Below are 17,160 nucleotides of genomic sequence, written 5' to 3' on the forward strand. Positions count from 1 at the left end.
AAAAACATCCAACCTTTTTCTAGCGTATTTTGTTTTGTCAACATTTGGAAAGTTTACCAACAAATGTTCTGTTTCCATCAGGCCTGTCATGACATGTCTTATCTGACATGTACTTTACTGGCATAAAAAGGTTAGATGGAAACCTGGTTAGTGTCCCAGGGAAATCTCCTATGATGGACCACCTCTGCTCCAGTATAGGAAGGAAACTGTCTATTGTGACTGGTCTCTCCCTCTCTCTATTCAATTCAAAGGGCTTTATTGGCATGGGAAACATATCATTTACATTTACATTTAAGTCATTTAGCAGACGCTCTTATCCAGAGCGACTTACAAATTGGTGCATTCACCTTATGACATCCAGTGGGACAGTCACTTAACAATAGTGCATCTAAAACTTAGGGGGGTGGGGTGAGAGGGATTACTTAACCTATCCTAGGTATTCCTTAAAGAGGTGGGGTTTCAGGTGTCTCCGGAAGGTGGTGATTGACTCCGCTGTCCTGGCGTCGTGAGGGAGTTTGTTCCACCATTGGGGGGCCAGGGCAGCGAACAGTTTTGACTGGGCTGAGCGGGAGCTGTACTTCCTCAGTGGTAGGGAGGCGAGCAGGCCAGAGGTGGATGAACGCAGTGCCCTTGTTTGGGTGTAGGGCCTGATCAGAGCCTGGAGGTACTGAGGTGCCGTTATGTTTACATTGCCAAAGCAAGTGAAATAGATAATAAACAATACAGAATTAACAGTAAACATTACACTCACAAACGTTCCAGAGGAATAGAGACATTTCATATTTACATTTACATTTAAGTCATTTAGCAGACGCTCTTATCCAGAGCGACTTACATATGTCGTATTATAGCGTTATACAGTGTTGTAATGATGTGCAAATAGTTAAAGTACAAAGGGAAAATAAATAAACATAAATATGGGTTGTATTTACAATGGTGTTTGTTCTTCACTGGTTGCCCTTTTCTTGTGTCAATAGGTCACAAATCTTGCTGCTCTGATGGCACACTGCTATTTCACCAAATAGATATGGGAGTTTATCTAACCCCCCCCCAAAAAAATGTTTTTAAAATAATAATTCTTTGTGGGTCAGTGGGATCCGAGGCAAATGTGTGTCTTTAATATGGTCGTACATTTGCCAGGAGGTTAGGAAGTACAGCTCAGTTTCCACCTCATTTTGTGGGCATTGTGCACATAGCCTGTCTTCTCTTGAGAGCCAGGTCTTCCGACAGTGGCATCTCTCAATAGCAAGGCTATGCTCACTGAGTCTGTACATACAGTACCAGTCAAAAGTTTGGAAGCACCTACTCATTATCTTTACTATTTTATACATTGTAGAATATTAGTGAAGACATCAAAACTATGAAATAACACATGTGCAATCATGTAGTAACCAAAATAGTGTTAAACAAATCAAAATATATTTTTGATTTGAGATTCTTCAAAGTAACCACTATTTTCCTTGATGACAGCTTTGCACACTCTTGACAACAGTCTTGAAGGAGATCCCACATATGCTGAGCACTTGTAGGCTGCTTGTCCTTCATTCTGCAGTCCAACTCATCCCAAACCATCTCAGTTGGATTGAGGTTGGATGATTGTGGAGGCCAGATCATCTGATGCAGCACTCCATCACTCTCCTTCTTGGTCATTAAGTCCTTACACAGTGTGGAGGTGTGTTGGGTCATTGTCCTGTTGAAAAACAAATGACACTCCCACTAAGCACAAACCAGATGGGAGAGCATACTGCTGCAGAATGCTGTGGTAGCCATGCTGGTTAAGTGTGCCTTGAATGCTAAATAAATCAGTGTCACCAGCAAAGCACCCCCACACCATCACACTTCCTCCTCCATGCTTCACGGTGGGAACCACTCATGCGGAGGTCATTCGTTCACCTACTCTGCGTCTCACGAAGACACGGCGGTTGGAACCAAAAATCCAATATTTGGACTCCATACCAAAGGACAAATTTCCACGTGTCTAATGTCCATTGCTTGTGTTTCTTGGCCCAAGCAAGTCTCTTCTTATTATTTGTGTCCTTTAGTAATGGTTTCTTTGCAGCAATTTGACCATGAAGTCCTGATTCACGGAGTCTCCTCTGAACAGTTGATGTTGATGTGTCTGTTACTTGAACTCTGTGAAGCATTTATTTGGGCTGAAATCTGAGGTGCAGTTAATTCTCATGAATTTTTGAACTTATCCTCTGCAGCAGAGGAAACTCTGGGTCTTCATTTCTTGTGGTGGTCCTCATGAGAGCCAGTTTCATCATAGCGCTTAGTTTTTGTGACTGCAATTTTCAGGCTTGACTGACCTTCATGTCTTAAAGTAATTATGGCCTGTCGTTTCTCTTTGTTTATTTGAGCTGTTCTTGCCATAATATGGACTTGGTCTTTCACCAAATAGGGCCATCTTCTGTATACCACCCATACCTTGTCACAACACAACTGATTGGCTCAAATGCATTAAGAAGGAAAGAAATTCCACAAAATAACTTTTAACAAGGGACACCTGTTAATTGAGATGTATTCCAGGTGACTACCTCATGAAGCTGGTTAAGAGAATGCCACATTTGTGCAAAGCTGTCATCAAGGCAAAGGGTGGCTACTTTGAAGAATGTCAAATATAAAATATATTTAGATTTTTTTTGGTTACTACTTTATTCCATATGTGTCAAGACTTCCGCCGAAGTTGGGCCCCTCTCCTTGTTTGGGCGGCATTCGGTCGACGTCACCGGCTTTCTAGTCACCACCGATCTATGTTTTGTTGCCGTTTTGTTTTGTCTTCATTGTACACACCTGGTTTTCATTCCATTATCATGTTCCTTATTTAACCCTCTGGCTTCCCCTTTTGTTTTGTGGGTGATTGTTTTCGTCAACGTGTTCCGTGTACGTGTTTTGGATTGTTCATGTTTATCCTTGTTGGATTATTGTTGATATTGAGTAAATATCGTGGCTTTACTCATACCTGTGTCCTGCGCCTGACTCCGCTTTACTCCATTCACCTGGAACATTGACAATATGTGATATTTCATCGTTTTGATGTCTTCTATTATTCTACAATGTAGAAAATAGTACAAATAAAGAAAAGTACTTGAATGAGTAGGTGTGTCCGAACTTTTGACTGGTACTGTATTTAAATAAGGTATTTTTTTATTTAAAAGAATATATATTTTAAAAAATATCAACTTTTTTCTCTGGGGTATTGTGTGTAGATTGATGAGGGAAAAAATATATAATTGAATTTGTTTTGGAATAAGGCTGTAACCTAACAATGTGGAAACAGGGAAGGGGTCTGAATACTTTCCAAATCCACTGTATGTTTTTTTTTTTTTATAGAGCCGAAAAGATTTTGAGAAGTGGTTTATCAATTTTGGATAGGTAGCTCTTCGCGTTGTTGTTTGTTTAGTGTTTCCCAGAAGTGGTGAAATTCTGTGGATTCTTCAATTACATTGAGCTGATTTCTGATGTGCTGTTCCTTCTTTTTCTTAGTGTATGTGACTGTGTGTGTATGTATGTATATATATATTTGTTGTTGCCCAATAATTTTTGGGTGTTTCTACACTACTGTCCTTACATCTAAAGCGTTTCTTAATAGTATGTGGTTTGTTCGGCTTTGATGCGTCATGATTGTGACTTGCTCTGTTCAATTAGGCTGTGATCTGATAGGGGTGTCAGTGGGCTTACTGAACACTCTGAGAGACTGGGTTGAGGTCAGTAATAAAGTATTCTACAGTAACGCCTACTACTGCCAAGGGATGTTCTATAGGTGTACCTAGAGTAGGAGTCCCCTCAAAGCCTACCATGGACTATGTACATACCCAGCGTGTGACAGCTGCAGGAGTTGTGACCCATGTTGTTGGTTGTTTTGTTGTAGTTGTGTCTAGGGGGGTGTATTTGGGAGGGAATGCTGTCACCTGCAGGTAGGTGTTCTCTGTGTGCTGAGAATGTTGGGTTCTTGTCCAGTTCTGGCATTTAGGTCACCACAGACTAGTACATGTCACTGGCCCTGGACATTTTTGCCCTCTCCCTCTAGGATGGAGAAGCTGTCATCATTCACGTATGGGGATTCTAGTGGAGGGATATAGGTAGCACACAGGAGGACATTTTTCTCTGTTGAGATCATTTCCTTATTAATTTCTAGCCAAATGTACAATGTTCCTGTTTTCATTCATTTAACGGAGTGGGTTAAGTCTGATCTATACCAAATCAGCATACCCTTTGAGACTCGTCCCTGTCTAACACTTTGTAGTTTGGTAGATGGGAGACCAGCTCTCTGTAACCTAGAGGGCAACCAGTGGGTCCGTCTCCTCTTTACCATGTTTCTTGCAGGATGACACGTGTCTGGATTCCTGCTCTTTAGACCAAAAGCATATGACCTAAGACCTTATATTCTAGGATGAGAGAGTAAAGCTTTGTGGTCCATAGTGTCCAGTGTTCTTATTTGTGTGGTTTACACTTGGACCAATATTTGTGAGCAGAGCATGCTGAGTATCTGATACATGCCTCTTAGGTCTCAGGATGGGGCTTGGGTGGGTGTAGGAGTGGCGGTTGTGCCTGTTGCTCTGCTCAAGGCCTGGGTCTATGTGTGATTGTCATGTTGGGGGCAAGAGGGGCACAGGGCTGATCTGGGGGGACCTATATGGTTTGTGGCCATGGTTCGTTTGGGAGGGTGTTAACTGGTTGGGTTGGGGGGGTGGATGTGCCTGGTGGTACTGTGTTCTGGTGGTGCTGTGTTCTGGATGTCCTTGGTGGTGCTGTGTTCCAGATGTGCCTGGTGGTGCTGTGTTCTGGATGTCCTTGGTGGTGCTGTGTTCCAGATGTGCCTGGTGGTGCTGTGTTCTGGATGTCCTTGGTGGTGCTGTGTTCCAGATGTGCCTGGTGGTGCTGTGTTCTGGATGTCCTTGGTGGTGCTGTGTTCTAGATGTGCCTGGTGGTGCTGTGGTCTGGATGTAGGTCCTCTAGGTGCAGGTCTGGGGGGGTGACCATTGCGCCTGTGTGAGGTGCTGCGGTTGAAGGCCATGTCTTTTAGGGTTGTTAGTGGACCAGGTAGATGTTAGGTTTTGAGGCACAGTCACAGGAAATGCTTGCGTTTACCTGCTGTATGGTAGCAGGATGAACGTCTTTTCGTGGTAGCAGGGCGGGAAAGTAGAAGAACAAGTTTCAATCACTCGTTTTATGCTGTGGCAACCCCTTTCCTGCTGTGCTCTCACATAGTTTGTGCCTGTGTGAATGTGGCTGGGGGACCCTAGTTGGTCCTTAGATAGCAAGTTTAGGGCATGCTGGGTGCTTGGGCACCAGAGTTTAGCCACTGGGTGTTTTTTCTTCTATCTATTTCCCATTGGAGCCCTTAAGGACAATCTGTGGCTTTTGTGTGCCCTCAGTGGGTGTGAAAGGATTTTCACAGGTCTGCTAGGAGGGGGTAGGGTCTGCTGGGTTGGTGGTTCTTCATTTGTCTGTTCTACTGTTGTGTGGAGGGAGGCTGTGGTCAGGATCTGGGGTGGGCTGTTCAGCCGTGGTGTCGAGGCTGGCTGGCTGGCTGTCTTTCTCTCTATCTCTCGTGTGTAATTCTCTGATGCCTAATTAGGTTGCTGACTGTGATGAATGGCCCTTTGCCGTGCAGTTAAAACCCAATCTCCAGGCTGACCTTGTCATGCTTACTGATGGGGAGGCTCGGATGTACACGCCCCCCCACCCCCTCGTCCTCTGTACTGTACCCACCCCCTCCTGTGGAGACATCTGTTGCTTTAATGTGTGTGTCCCCTCACATTGTACCTTACTCAGTGTTTCCCCGACCTTTGGCTGACCTCTACCAGCACCACCACTCTACCATCACAAATAAAATATAGAAATATAAGATGTCCTTTTTAACTGTTTGCCGCCAGCCAGGGGTTGGTTCATGTTGGGGGTCATTGTGTCCCGTGTCTGTGTCGGTCCTCTCACCTTGTCTGGTGGTTTTGTTGAAACAGCTGTGTCCCCATCCTGTGTACCTGTAGAGCACTAAGAACGGGCAGGCCGCATTGGACCGGACTGGCAGACTGCTGACAGCTCATGGTCAGGGCTACGGCAAGGCTGGCCAGCCCTCCAGCCACACCACTGACTCACTACTGGTACCTGTGTGTTTGTCTGTTCTGTCTGTATAGGTTTCCGTGTGGCAATAGAAGTGTGATACTGGTGCATATGTCTGTGTGACAGTGTTTCTGTGTGTGGTTATGTTTCTGTTTTACATACGCACTTGCTTCCATTCAGCCAGAAAAGAATTAGTGAGGTCGAGTCCTGATGTTGGGTGATTAGGGCCGGCAGGGGCGTCTAGTGGTCAGAGTGTTGGACAAGTAACCGGAAGGTTGCAAGTTCAAATCCCCGAGCTGACAAGGTACAAATCTGTCGTTCTGCCCCTGAACAGGCAGTTAACCCACTGTCATTGAAAATAAGAATTTGTTCTTAACTGACTTGCCTAGTTAAATAAATGTAAAAAAAAAAAAAAATTGGCCTGGCTTGCAGTCGGCGTTCCAATTCATCCCGAAGGTGTTTGATGGAGTTGAGGTCAGGGCTCTGTGCAGGCCATCTTGATCTTGATAAACCATTTCTATATGGACCTCGCTTTGTGCAAGGGGACATGCTGAAACAGGCTTTTCCCAAACTGTTGCCATTGTAAGGGGCCTAGCCCGAACCATGAAAAACAGCCCCAGACCATTATTACAGTTTGGTGGAGGGCAGGTAGTGAAATCCAGGAGAACGGGCAGATAGCGTTCTCCTGGATTTGCCAGACCTAGATTCGTCCGTCAGACTGCCAGATGGTGAAGTGTGATTCATCACTCCAGAGAATGCGTTTCCACTGCTCCAGAGTCCAATAACGGTGAGCTTTACACCACTACAGCCGACACTTGGCATTGTGCATGGTGATCTTAGGCTTGTGTGCGGCTACTGTTAAATGTGCCTGGCTTTATAAATCATCCATATATATATATCTACAGAAATAAGACAGATCCTGCTTCTGTTACCTGTTTAACTGTTTGTTTAATAGCCTACTGATTCACCAAGCCTCACGCAATGACATGTCAAGTAAACAATTTCACAAATTTGTCTGTTTTTAATCTTTTCTTTAATTAAGGCTTTCCACTTTTCTTTCTCGTTAGAACATCCTCTGGTATAATTTATAATTGATTTAGTGTTGTTTACTAAATTGTCAGAAAAAAATCATATTTATAATAATAATAATAATAATGCTCCTTTTTCTTGATCTCATCTTATTGTTGTTATTATTATGATCATCTTTACAATAATAAGTCATGTCATTATCATTAGTAGGCTTAGTAAAGCAGCCTTGTATAACCACCATTGAGCTGTAGGCCTAAGAGCGCATCCTGTTTAGTCTTCGTACTGTGACATACTGAGGCCGTTTTTAGTCTTCGCTGTAATAAAGGCTTGACAAAAAAAAAAACTACAACAGACTCTCTGGTGCACTTCTACTTTATTCAGTGTTGTATACAATGTTTCAAACGGTCAGAAAAATGATATTGTAATCTAACAGCACCTGTTTGGCACATAATATGCACACATCACTTGCTCTTTACCTTACCTCCTTAGCTTGTGTATTATCTCCAGGATTTTCTACAACTAGTAACATTGTATTCCACACGTCTAACTTCCCCTTTACCTCATGAGCAACCAGTTGCCTAAATATTCCCCCGTTTCGAGTTTGTCCCGTCCTCTGCATCTATTTTGCCGTTTAGGAGTTCAGAGTTTGTTATAACCCATTTATTGATGTAATTATATGCTATTCTATAGGTCAGGCCCTATTGGTCACGTCCATGAGATGCATACATGTGTCACGTAAAGAGAGCAAGGATTGAGTGAATAGGGAATGTTTTTCTGAAACAAATTGGCGATTTCGGTAACAGAACCTTTTCAGTGAGAAATGGCTGTTTTGAAATTGATTGGTCGAAAGAACAGAAGACTCTTGATTTTATTTTGTCGGGGACGGGGCTAATGTTGCTACGTGTCTGTACAGTGTCAGCGATAGAGAGGCAAGTCTAACATACTCTCCTGTCTGGCTGTGCGTGTGTCAGGGTGTGTGTGTGTGGCACAGCACATGTGCATGTGTGACAGCGTGTGTATGTATGTGTGTGTGTGGCAGAGGAGAGGATGGGGGTGGAAGCCAGGAGCTGCCTGCACAAATTAGACTCCGGATGACAAGAGTGGGCTGACACACGCACACACACTCCGACAGGAGGGCTGAGGCAGACACACACACAGAGGACGACCGTATCGGGCTCACACACACACATATGTAAAGTTGGTTATGTGTGTGTGTTGTAGCTGGGGTTTGTTCGCCTGGCCCTGCTCACCAAGCTGGAGTCTGTTCCAGAAGGCTGAGATGGAACTGGAGCCGTTTGGGAACCTGGACCAACCTGATCTACACCCTGAATACTAGTATACTGTATACCCTGGGAGGAGAGGTACACACACCACCTACACCGAGTGTACAAAACATTAAGAACACCTTCCTAATATTGAGTTACACCCCCCTTTTTGCCCTCAGAACAGCCTCAAGTCGTCAGCCATGGGCCGAACAAGGTGTTGAAAGCGTTCCACAGTTGTGTCAAGTTGGCTGGATGTCCTTTGGGTGGTGGACCATTGTTGATACACATGGGAAACAAGCATTTCGCTACACCCGCAATAACATCTGCTAAATATGTGTATGTGACCAATAAAATGTGATTTGACAAAAACCAGTGCGGCTGGCACCTACTACCACACCCCATTCAAAGGCACTTAAATCTTTTGTCTTGCCCATTAAATACCCTTCTTTCTCATCCGTTATTGACACCAATAAGGGATCATAGCTTTCACCTGGATTCACCAGGTCAGGCTATGTCATTAAAGAGAATAATGTTCATGATGTTGTGTACACTCAGTGTATACTTCAAATACTAACCAAACGCCCTGACACAGATCAAACCATTGAAATACCCTGCTAACAACCAAAGACAACACTTCACGTCAGTGCCACTGGTGTTGTTTTCCCTGTTTAACTCTGCTTGAACAGCTCTCTGATGCAGTGCCTTTGCTTGAGTCTTTACAGCCCTAGAGGTTACTGTAGTGGAGGCAATCGCTATTGAGTCATGGCCGTGGACACACACACACACACACACACAGAGAGAACCGAGGTGAACATGTGAAGCTGCACCAAACAGCAGTCCAAGGGGAGAGCAGATTGAATTTCCATTCCTCAATATGAAATGCTTTGGGCTGCCGTAGGTGCCTCCAGATGCTGGCAACTGTTCCTGCCTGGCATCAAAGATTCAGATCTGAAGGTCTGCTGCCCCCATTCAATATCTATTATCCATGATCTCACTCTTAGAAGGAACCTTAGTGGGCACCAAGCTTCTCCTCTCAAACAACCAGGATATACTGTGGAAAAAAACTGAGTCGGCTGATAATCTGTTGACAAAGTGAGAGGGAATGTTTTTATTTTTAAGGCTATTATTTTCAAGATCCTCATCCACCAGTCATAGGTTGTGGATAAATGATCGCATGTTTCTTTAACTTGTCAGGATGAATCCAGGTTTACCCCTGACCCTTTGTACTGGAGAACATGGCTGTTCTCTCTGTGATGTCACTGCAGAGCTGTAGAGAGAGGAGTCATGGGGGTGAGAGGAAGAGAGAAGGTGTTGGATAGGTAGATAGAGGGAGAAAGAAGGCTCCCTGCTTTGCAGCAAGCATTTCACAATGTCATCTGTACGTTTCATCTGTGGGTGTATGTGAACGACGCGTGCAACCTCTCCCTCCTCTGTCTCTCCCTCCTCTCTCTGTCTCTCCCTCCTCTCTCTGTCTCTCTCTGTCTCTCCCTCCTCCCTCTGTCTCTCCCTCCTCTCTCTGTCTCTCCCTCCTCCCTCTCTCTCCCTCCTCTCTCTCTCTCCCTCCTCTCTCTGTCTCTCCCTCCTCTCTCTCTCTCTCCCTCCTCTCTCTGTCTCCCTCCTCTCTCTCTCTCCCTCCTCTCTCTGTCTCTCCCTCCTCTCTCTGTCTCTCCCTCCTCTCTCTTGTCTCTCTCCATCCTCTCTCTGTCTCTCTCCCTCCTCTCTCTGTCTCTCCCTCCTGTCTCTCTCCCTCCTCTCTCTGTCTCTCCCTCCTCTCTCTGTCTCTCCCTCTTCTCTCTGTCTCTCTGTCTCTCCCTGTCTCTCTGTCTCTCTGTCTCTCCCTGTCTCTGTCTGTCTGTCTGTCTGTCTCTCTGTCTGTCTGTCTCTGTCTGTCTGTCTCTCCCTGTCTCTCTGTCTCTCTCTGTCTCTCTGTCTCTCCCTGTCTCTCTCCCTCCTCTCTCTGTCTCTCCCTCCTCTCTCTGTCTCTCTGTCTCTCTGTCTCTCCCTCCTCTCTCTGTCTCTCTGTCTCTCCCTCCTCCCTCTGTCTCTCCCTCCTCTCCCTGTCTCTCCCTCCTCTCTCTGTCTCTCCCTCCTCTCTCTGTCTCTCTGTCTCTCCCTCCTCTCTCTGTCTCTCTGTCTCTCCCTCCTCTCTCTGTCTCTCTGTCTCTCCCTGTCTCTCTGTCTGTCTGTCTGTCTCTCTGTCTCTCCCTGTCTCTCTGTCTCTCTCTGTCTCTCTCCCTCCTCTCTCTGTCTCTCCCTGTCTCTCCCCTCCTCTCTCTGTCTCTCTGTCTCTCCCTCCTCTCTCTGTCTCTCTGTCTCTCTGTCTCTCCCTCCTCTCTCTGTCTCTCTGTCTCTCCCTCCTCCCTCTGTCTCTCCCACCTCTCTCTGTCTCTCCCTCCTCTCTCTGTCTCTCCCTCCTCTCTCTGTCTCTCTGTCTCTCCCTCCTCTCTCTGTCTCTCCCTCCTCTCTCTGTCTCTCCCTCCTCTCTCTGTCTCTCTGTCTCTCCCTCCTCTCTGTCTCTCCCTCCTCTCTCTGTCTCTCTGTCTCTCCCTCCTCCCTCTGTCTCTCCCTCCTCTCTCTGTCTCTCCCTCCTCTCTCTGCCTCTCCCTCCTCTCTCTGTCTCTCCCTCCTTTCTCTGTCTCTCCCTCCTCTCTCTGTCTCTCCCTCCTCTCTCTGTCTCTCCCTCCTCTCTCTGTCTTTCCCTCCTCTCTCTGTCTCTCCCTCCTCTCTCTGTCTCTCCTCCCTCTCTCTCTCCCTCCTCTCTCTGTCTCTCTGTCTCTCTCCCTCCTCTCTCTGTCTCTCTGTCTCTCTGTCTCTCCCTCCTCTCTCTGTCTCTCTGTCTCTCCCTCCTCTCTCTGTCTCTCTGTCTCTCCCTCCTCTCTCTGTCTCTCTGTCTCTCCCTCCTCTCTCTGTCTCTCCCCTCTCTCCCTCCTCTCTCTGTCTCTCCCTCCTCTCTCTGTCTCTCTCTCTCCCTCCTCTCTCTGTCTCTCTCTCTCCCTCCTCTCTCTGTCTCTCTGTCTCTGTGTCTCTCCCTCCTCTCTCTGTCTCTCTGTCTCTCCCTCCTCTCTCTGTCTCTCTGTCTCTCCCTCCTCTCTCTGTCTCTCTGTCTCCCTCCTCTCTCTGTCTCTCTGTCTCTCTGTCTCCCTCCTCTCTCTGTCTCTCTGTCTCTCTGTCTCTCCCTCCTCTCTCTGTCTCTCTGTCTCTCCCTCCTCTCTCTGTCTCTCTGTCTCTCCCTCCTCTCTCTCTCTCTCTCCCTCCTCTCTCTCTGTCTCTCTCTCTCCCTCCTCTCTCTCTGTCTCTCCCTCCTCTCTCTCTGTCTCTCTCTCTCCCTCCTCTCTCTCTGTCTCTCCCTCCTCTCTCTGTCTCTCCCTCCTCTCTCTGTCTCTCTCTCTCCCTCCTCTCTCTCTGTCTCTCTCTCTCCCTCCTCTCTGTCTCTCTCTCCCTCCTCTCTCTCTGTCTCTCTCTCTCTCTCTGTCTCTCTCTCTCCCTCCTCTCTCTGTCTCTCTCTCTCCCTCCTCTCTCTCTGTCTCTCTCTCTCCCTCCTCTCTCTCTCTCTCTCTCCCTCCTCTCTCTCTGTCTCTCTCTCTCCCTCCTCTCTCTCTGTCTCTCTGTCTCTCTCTCTCCCTCCTCTCTCTCTGTCTCTCTCTCCCTCCTCTCTCTCTGTCTCTCTCTCTCCCTCCTCTCTCTCTGCCTCTCTCTCTCCCTCCTCTCTCTCTGTCTCTCTCTCTCCCTCCTCTCTCTCTGTCTCTCTCTCTCCCTCCTCTCTCTCTGTCTCTCTCTCTCCCCTCTCCCTCTATCTATCTCTCTCTCTCTCCCTCTATCTATCTCTCCCTCTGTCTCTCTGTCTCTCCCTCCTCTCCCTCTCTCTCTGTCTCTCCCTCCTCTCCCTCTCTCTGTCTCTCCCTCCTCTCCCTCCTCTCCCTCTCTCTCCCTCCTCTCCCTCTCTCTCTGTCTCTCCCTCCTCTCCCTCTCTCTCTGTCTCTCTCTCTCCCTCCTCTCTCTCTGTCTCTCTCTCTCCCTCCTCTCTCTCTGTCTCTCTCTCTCCCTGCTCTCCCTCTGTCTCTCTCTCTCCCTCCTCTCTCTCTGTCTCTCCCTGTCTCTCTGTCTCTCCCTCCTCTCCCTCTGTCTCTCTCTCTCCCTCCTCTCTCTCTGTCTTCTCTCTCCCTCCTCTCCCTCTGTCTCTCTGTCTCTCCCTCCTCTCCCTCTGTCTCTCTGTCTCTCCCTCCTCTCCCTCTGTCTCTCTCTCTCCCTCCTCTCTCTGTCTCTCTCTCTCCCTCCTCTCCCTCTGTCTCTCTCTCTCCCTCCTCTCTCTGTCTCTCTCTCTCCCTCCTCTCTCTGTCTCTCTCTCCCTCCTCTCCCTCTGTCTCTCTCTCTCCCTCCTCTCTCTCTGTCTCTCTCTCCCTCCTCTCTCTCTGTCTCTCTCTCTCCCTCCTCTCTCTCTGTCTCTCTGTCTCTGTCTCTGTCTCTCCCTCTGTCTGTCTCTCCCTCCTCTCTCTCTCTGTCTCTCTGTCTCTCCCTCCTCTCCCTCCTTTCGCTCTGTCTCTCTCTCTCCCTCCTCTCTCTCTGTCTCTCCCTCCTCTCTCTCTGTCTCTCCCTCCTCACCCTCTGTCTCTCTCTCTCCCTCCTCTCCCTCTGTCTGTCTCTCTCTCTCCCTCCTCTCTCTCTGTCTCTCTGTCTCTGTCTCTCCCTCTGTCTGTCTCTCCCTCCTCTCTCTCTCTGTCTCTCTGTCTCTCCCTCCTCTCCCTCCTCTCTCTCTGTCTCTCTCTCTCCCTCGTCTCTCTGTCTCTCCCTCCTCTGTCTCTCTCTCTCCCTCCTCTCTCTGTCTCTCTCTATCCCTCCTCTCCCTCTGTCTCTCTCTCTCCCTCCTCTCTCTGTCTCTCTCTCCCTCCTCTCCCTCTGTCTCTCTCTCTCCCTCCTCTCTCTCTGTCTCTCTCTCTCCCTCCTCTCTCTCTCTGTCTCTCTGTCTCTGTCTCTGTCTCTCCCTCTGTCTGTCTCTCCCTCCTCTCTCTCTCTGTCTCTCTGTCTCCCCCTCCTCTCCCTCCTCTCTCTCTGTCTCTCTCTCTCTGTCTCTCAGACTGTGAGCACACACATCTATGTCGTCCTATACTTGTGAGGACATTTTGGGGACCAACAATAGATTCCCATTCAAAATCCTAACCTCTAACTTCTAACTCTAAAATAGGCTTTTATAAGTGAGTACTGACCAAATGTCCTCACTTCTCTGAATTTTAGTTGGCTATTCTTGTGAGGATTACTGGCATTCACAATTATAGTAAAATGTGTACACATACATACACACACCAACTTTCTATTGTGTCCTCCATCACTTTTTTCTTCCAATTAAGGCAGTGATGCGTTAATGACTACCTTGCTATGTGTGTCCCCTGTAGTGCAGGGCTTGTCTGGGGACAGCTGTATGATCTACCTCACCCAGCAGGACAGACAAGGTACAGTACAGACATATCAGACACCGTGTTATTCACATCACTCATTCCTTTCCCTCTAGCTTTTAACAAGGTCACAAAACAACCATTAAGGTTTAAAAACATATGCAACGAAGTTTGGTGGTAAAGCCACTCATTTACTGTCAAGCCCGTTTGTCAAAATAATGTATTTTTTAGGAACTTATTCATAAACAAGATTAGAAGATTGAGAAAATAAATCAATATATAAAACCTTGGTTACGTTGATCAACACTTCAATAATTGGATAAACAGATGACTAAGCTCAGGCTCTGTTTACTAGTCTCCTCTTGATCTGATAGTTACAGCACTCTCCCTCTCTCTGTCTCTCCCTCCTCTCTCTGTCTCTCCCTCCTCTCTCTGTCTCTCTCTCTGTCTCTCCCTCCTCTCTCTGTCTCTCTCTGTCTCTCCCTCCTCTCTCTCTCCCTCCTCTCTCTGTCTCTCTGTCTCTCCCTCCTCCCTCTGTCTCTCCCTCCTCTCTCTGTCTCTCCCTCCTCTCTCTGTCTCTCTGTCTCTCCCTCCTCTCTCTGTCTCTACCTCCTCTCTCTGTCTCTCCCTCTTCTCTCTGTCTCTCCCTCCTCTCTCTGTCTCTCCCTCCTCTCTCTGTCTCTCCTCCTCTCTCTCTCTCTCCTCCTCTCTCTGTCTCTCTGTCTCTCCCTCCTCTCTCTGTCTCTCCCTCCTCCCTCTCTCTGTCTCTCTGTCTCTCTCCCTCTCTGTCTCTCTGTCTCTCTGTCTCTCTGTCTCTCCCTCCTCTCTCTGTCTCTCTGTCTCTGTCTCTCTGTCTCTCCCTCTCTCCCTCCTCTCTCTGTCTCTCCCTCCTGTCTCTGTCTCTCCCTCCTCTCTCTGTCTCTCTCTCTCCCTCCTCTCTCTGTCTCTCTCTCTCCCTCCTCTCTCTGTCTCTCTGTCTCTCTGTCTCTCCCTCCTCTCTCTGTCTCTCTGTCTCTCCCTCCTCTCTCTGTCTCTCTGTCTCTCCCTCCTCTCTCTGTCTCTCTGTCTCTCCCTCCTCTCTCTCTCTCTCTCTCTCTCTCTCTCTCTCTCTCTCTCTCTCTCTCTCTCTCTCTCTCTCAGGCTCCATGGTTCCGTTCTCGTAGAGGGCGCTGCATGCAGAGCTGCGTCAATACCTGGGGAAACCACAGGAGTCTCTGGACAGACGACACAGCATGAGGACTGTCTGTCAGACTGTGAGCACACACATCTATGTCGTCCTATACTTGTGAGGACATTTTGGGGACCTACAATAGATTCCCATTCAAAATCCTAACCTCTAACTTCTAACTCTAAAATAGGCTTTTATAAGTGAGTACTGACCAAATGTCCTCACTTCTCTGAATTTTAGTTGGCTATTCTTGTGAGGATTACTGGCATTCACAATTATAGTAAAATGTGTACACATACATACACACACCAACTTTCTATTGTGTCCTCCATCACTTTTTTCTTCCAATTAAGGCAGTGATGCGTTAATGACTACCTTGCTATGTGTGTCCCCTGTAGTGCAGGGCTTGTCTGGGGACAGCTGTATGATCTACCTCACCCAGCAGGACAGACAAGGTACAGTACAGACATATCAGACACCGTGTTATTCACATCACTCATTCCTTTCCCTCTAGCTTTTAACAAGGTCACAAAACAACCATTAAGGTTTAAAAACATATGCAACGAAGTTTGGTGGTAAAGCCACTCATTTACTGTCAAGCCCGTTTGTCAAAATAATGTATTTTTTAGGAACTTATTCATAAACAAGATTAGAAGATTGAGAAAATAAATCAATATATAAAACCTTGGTTACGTTGATCAACACTTCAATAATTGGATAAACAGATGACTAAGCTCAGGCTCTGTTTACTAGTCTCCTCTTGATCTGATAGTTACAGCACTCTCCCTCTCTCTGTCTCTCCCTCCTCTCTCTGTCTCTCCCTCCTCTCTCTGTCTCTCTCTCTGTCTCTCCCTCCTCTCTCTGTCTCTCTCTGTCTCTCCCTCCTCTCTCTCTCTCCCTCCTCTCTCTGTCTCTCTGTCTCTCCCTCCTCCCTCTGTCTCTCCCTCCTCTCTCTGTCTCTCCCTCCTCTCTCTGTCTCTCTGTCTCTCCCTCCTCTCTCTGTCTCTACCTCCTCTCTCTGTCTCTCCCTCTTCTCTCTGTCTCTCCCTCCTCTCTCTGTCTCTCCCTCCTCTCTCTGTCTCTCCTCCCTCTCTCTCTCCCTCCTCTCTCTGTCTCTCTGTCTCTCCCTCCTCTCTCTGTCTCTCCCTCCTCCCTCTCTCTGTCTCTCTGTCTCTCTCCCTCCTCTCTCTGTCTCTCTGTCTCTCTGTCTCTCCCTCCTCTCTCTGTCTCTCTGTCTCTGTCTCTCTGTCTCTCCCTCTCTCCCTCCTCTCTCTGTCTCTCCCTCCTGTCTCTGTCTCTCCCTCCTCTCTCTGTCTCTCTCTCCCTCCTCTCTCTGTCTCTCTCTCTCCCTCCTCTCTCTGTCTCTCTGTCTCTCTGTCTCTCCCTCCTCTCTCTGTCTCTCTGTCTCTCCCTCCTCTCTCTCTGTCTCTCTGTCTCTCCCTCCTCTCTCTGTCTCTCTGTCTCTCCCTCCTCTCTCTCTCTCTCTCTCTCCTCTCTCTCTCTCTCTCTCTCAGGCTCCATGGTTCCGTTCTCGTAGAGGGCGCTGCATGCAGAGCTGCGTCAATACCTGGGGAAACCACAGGAGTCTCTGGACAGACGACACAGCATGAGGACTGTCTGTCAGACTGTGAGCACACACATCTATGTCGTCCTATACTTGTGAGGACATTTTGGGGACCAACAATAGATTCCCATTCAAAATCCTAACCTCTAACTTCTAACTCTAAAATAGGCTTTTATAAGTGAGTACTGACCAAATGTCCTCACTTCTCTGAATTTTAGTTGGCTATTCTTGTGAGGATTACTGGCATTCACAATTATAGTAAAATGTGTACACATACATACACACACCAACTTTCTATTGTGTCCTCCATCACTTTTTTCTTCCAATTAAGGCAGTGATGCGTTAATGACTACCTTGCTATGTGTGTCCCCTGTAGTGCAGGGCTTGTCTGGGGACAGCTGTATGATCTACCTCACCCAGCAGGACAGACAAGGTACAGTACAGACATATCAGACACCGTGTTATTCACATCACTCATTCCTTTCCCTCTAGCTTTTAACAAGGTCACAAAACAACCATTAAGGTTTAAAAACATATGCAACGAAGTTTGGTGGTAAAGCCACTCATTTACTGTCAAGCCCGTTTGTCAAAATAATGTATTTTTTAGGAACTTATTCATAAACAAGATTAGAAGATTGAGAAAATAAATCAATATATAAAACCTTGGTTACGTTGATCAACACT

The 17,160-nt window shown here is 47.2% G+C and overlaps 1 pseudogene; it reads left to right on the top strand.

The window, feature by feature from the left end:
• LOC124002305 overlaps positions 1–17,160 on the top strand; it is a 36,833-nt pseudogene that overhangs the window by 8,164 nt on the left and 11,509 nt on the right.

This window comes from Oncorhynchus gorbuscha, linkage group LG17 (genome assembly GCF_021184085.1).
Source record: "Oncorhynchus gorbuscha isolate QuinsamMale2020 ecotype Even-year linkage group LG17, OgorEven_v1.0, whole genome shotgun sequence".
NCBI lineage: Eukaryota > Metazoa > Chordata > Actinopteri > Salmoniformes > Salmonidae > Oncorhynchus > Oncorhynchus gorbuscha.